This window comes from Sapajus apella, unplaced genomic scaffold (genome assembly GCF_009761245.1).
Source record: "Sapajus apella isolate SASKATOON/1434 unplaced genomic scaffold, GSC_monkey_1.0 scaffold62, whole genome shotgun sequence".
Classification (NCBI taxonomy): domain Eukaryota; kingdom Metazoa; phylum Chordata; class Mammalia; order Primates; family Cebidae; genus Sapajus; species Sapajus apella.
The window spans coordinates 11,820,766-11,824,880 of record NW_022437002.1 but is presented as its reverse complement, the minus strand read 5'-3'; positions in this window follow the sequence as shown (position 1 = coordinate 11,824,880).

The following is a 4,115-nucleotide window of genomic DNA, read 5'->3' as shown; positions in this document are numbered from 1 at the left end:
CCCAGCTAATATTTTGTAGTTTTAGTAGAGACGGGGTTTCACCATGTTGACCAGGATGGTCTCGATCTCTTGACCTCGTGATCCACCCGCCTCGGCCTCCCACAGTGCTGGGATTACAGGCTTGAGCCACCGCACCCGGCCCCTGTCATTGTTCTTATTAGCTCTGTCTTACAACTGAGGAAACTGTGTAGAGTAGTTAGGTAACTTTGCCAAGGGCAAGCTGGGATTTGAAAATAGGTGGGTGGCTCCTATTCTGTTCTGCCTCATTATTTTGCTACAGCTCGTAGCACCTGTTAATCTATCTCTTGTTCCCACTGGAAAGTAAATTCTGCCAGGATCTGAGTACTATTTTAAGATGATTGTGGAACATATAGTGGGCACCCAATGTATATTGAGGCTAATTCCTGCAAGGCACACCTCCCTGTCTAAACAAAGACATGGCTTCTCTTCATTGAGTGCTTTCTGTGTGTCAGGCATTGTATCAAGCACGTATGTACTTTATAATGATTTCTTAAAACAGGCCGAGCGCAGCGGATCACGCCTATAATCCCAGCACTTTGAGAGGCCGAGGCGGGTGGATCACAAGGTCAGAAGTTCGAGACCAGCCTGGCCAATATGGTGAAATCTCTTCTCTACTAAATATACAAAAATAAGCTAGGCGGGGTGGCGTGCACCTGTAATCCCAGCTACTCTGCAAGCTGAGGCAGAAGAATTGCTTGAACCTGGGAGGTGCAGGTTGCAGTGAGCCTAGATCGCGCCACTGCACTCCAGCCTGAGCGGCAGGGACTTCATCTCAAAAAAAAAAAAAAAGCAGACAAGATAATTTATTGTCACCATTTTATAAACACAGCTTAATGAACAGTGGCTGGCACAGAGTAGGCATGCAAATATTTGCTGAGTACCGGAGAGAAACCTTGGTAAGGGCAGCGACTTTTGTCTGTTGTTCACTGCTTTATCCCTGGCACCTACAAGGGTCTGCTGCTTAAAAGCTCTCAGTAAACATTTGAGTTTTTATTTTTTACTTGAAGTCAGCCTTTTATTTTTTCCAGCTTTATTGAGATAGTGACAGATAAAATTATACATATTTAAGCTATACAAAGTGATTTTATATGCATGTGTGTATATAACAATCAAGTTAGTTAACACATCCCATAAACATTTGTTGAGCTCGGATTTGAAGCCAGTTTGGGTCAACCCCAAACCCATGTTCTAACCACCACCCTCTACTTCTGCAAGGGCATTTCTTTAGGGTTTCTGAATGTACAAATTTAGGGTTTGTGAATGTACAAATGATTTATATCCCATCTACTTCTTTTTTTTTTTTTTTTTTTTGAGACAGAGTCTTGGTCTGTCACCCAGGCTGGAGTGCAGTGGCACGATCTTGGCTCACTGCAACCTCTGCCTCCCAGGCTCAAGGGATTCTCCTGCTTCAGCCTCCCGAGTAGCCGGGACTATAGGCATGCACCACCATGCCCGGCTAATTTTTGTATTTTTAGTGGAGACAGGGTTTCACCATATTGGCCAGGCTGGTCTCAGATTCCTGACCTCATGATCTGCCTGCCTCGGCCTCCCAGAGTTCTGAGATTACAGGCATGAGCTACCATGCCTGGCCTATCCCATCTACTTCTAAGAAGAAATCAAAGGAAGAAAACGTTAAAAAAAAAAAGAAGAAGAAGAAAAGATGATTGAAGAACTAACTCTTGTACGAAGAAGTTTATGGCAAGAATCATGGTTACAAATGAGACAAGTCCAACCCAAACTAATTTAAGTAAAAAAGTGAATTTATGATTGGGTTAATGAGGTATCTCATCAAATTCAAGGGCAAGAAAGTATCTAGGCTCTAGGCACAACTTGCGCTACCCAGCCTGAGGCTGTAGAGAGTTTCTCTTTTCTCTGCAAATCAGCTCACTCCTCTGTCACTGTAAACAGGCTTTCTCCACATGGCAGGAGACGGGCCTGCTAGTAGCGCGTGTGTTTCACCTCTTACGGCCTTGACAACTGGAGACAGATTGTGTCGTTTTTTTCTCTGGTTCTAAGACACCTCATACCCACTACAATGGCAGCTATAAAACAAAATGAAACAAAAGAAACCCAGAAGATAACAAGTGTTGGTAAGAATGTGGAAAAATTGGAACCCTTTGCACTGTTGGTGAGAATGTAAAATAATGCAGCTGCTGTGGAACGTGGTATGGCAGTTCCTCACCCCCAAGTGCTGATAATAATGCTTTTTTTTTTGTAGAGATGGAGCCTACAAAGCTGCTTAAGAGGCTGAGGTGGGAGGATCACGTAAGCCCAGGAGGTCAAGGCCTCAGTGAGCTGTGACTCTGCCACTGCACGCCAGATCCTGGGTGAAAGGATGAGACAGACCCTATCTCAAAAATAAGAATGAGTGGACAAACAAAATGTATGTACATAGGATGGAATATTCAGCCTTAGCAAGGAAGGAAGCTCTGACGCATGCTACAAGTTTGAGGACATTATGCTGAATGAAAGCCAGTCAGCCCAGGCGCAGTGGCTCATGCCTGTAATCCCAACACTTTAGGAGGCCAAGGTGGGAGGACTGCTTGAGGCTGGAGTTTTGAGGCCAGTCTGGGCAACAGAATGAGACACCACCTCTACAAAAAATAAAAGAATGATTACCCAGCACTCAGAGGTCAGAGTTTCACCTGCTTGAGCCTGGGAGGTCAAGGCTGCAGCGAGCCTTGGCACCACTGCAATGCGGCGTGGGCAGCAAAGCAAGACCCAAGCCAGTCACTAAAAGACAAATATGTTATAGTTCCACTTACATAAAGTGTCTAGAATAGTCAAACTCATAGAAACAGTATCGTGGTTGCCGGGGGTGGAGGGGAAGGACAAATGGAGACGTTTAATGGGATAGAGTTTCAGTTTTGTAAGATGAAAAAGTTCTGGAAATCAGTTGCCAACAATGTGAATATGCTTAACACTACTGAATTGTACACTTCAGAGTGAATTTACCACCATTAAAAAAAAAAAGTCAAAGTCCCAGGAAAGGGATCCTTTGGCCCAGCTTGGGTCTAGCGCTTATCCTGAGGCCCATCAGCCAGGCTGGAGATGGATTCTTGAAAGGATAGGACAGTTTCCTGGAAAGGATGGAGTGGAGGTGGAGTGGTTCCCAGAGGAAGAGTGTGGTGGGTTGGTGGGAGGGAGAGCACCTGGGCAGACAAGCAGGGGTGTCCCCTGTGGAGCTGCTATCTGCTACTCAGTAAGACACTTGCTTTTCTAGCAGCAGGGCTGAGCTTAAACTAAGTCCTCATGCCTTCTGGGTGGTACTTGCTACATCATGAGATATCTGTAGTAGTCATTCCTAAGAAATTTATGGCTCGGTATGGTTTTAACAAAACTGCATATCTCGTTAGTACTTGCCAAAAAACTTTGAGGTCGTTTCTACAAATGAAACAGACTCACACTATTTCAATGACTTCACACAGGGCTGGTGTTCAGTTGTAAGGGACTAAAAGCCAATTTAAACGAATTTAGGTATAAAAGAGGATTTGTTGGCTTATGGAATCTAAGAGCCAACAACTGAGCTTCTGAACAGATAGGCGAGGTGCAGCTGGGTGTCAGGAACACCTGCTACCGAGGACTCAGACACACAGCAGTGCCTGTCTCATCTGTTCTCAGTGTGCCAACTTCACGCTTTTCTCCATGCAAACCAGCTTTCTTCATATGGTCATCGGAAGCTGCCACACCTCACACCTTACAGCTTTTCTCCACTGCAAAGAAGTGGACCAAATCCCAAGCTTAAAAGCCCCAGGTGGCTCACACCTGTAATCCCAGCACTTTGGTGTCACGAGGTGGGGTGGATCACGAGGTCAAGAGATTGAGACCAGCCTGGCCAACATGGTGAAACCCTGTCTCTACTAAAAATACAAAAAATTAGGCCGGGCGCGGTGGCTCAAGCCTGTAATCCCAGCACTTTGGGAGGCCGAGGCGGGTGGATCATGAGGTCAAGAGATCGAGACCATCCTGGTCAACACGGTGAAACCCCGTCTCTACTAAAAATACAAAAAACATTAGCTGAGCATGGTGGCGCGTGCCTGTAATCCCAGCTACTCAGGAGGCTGAGGCAGGAGAATTGCCTGAACCCAGGAGGC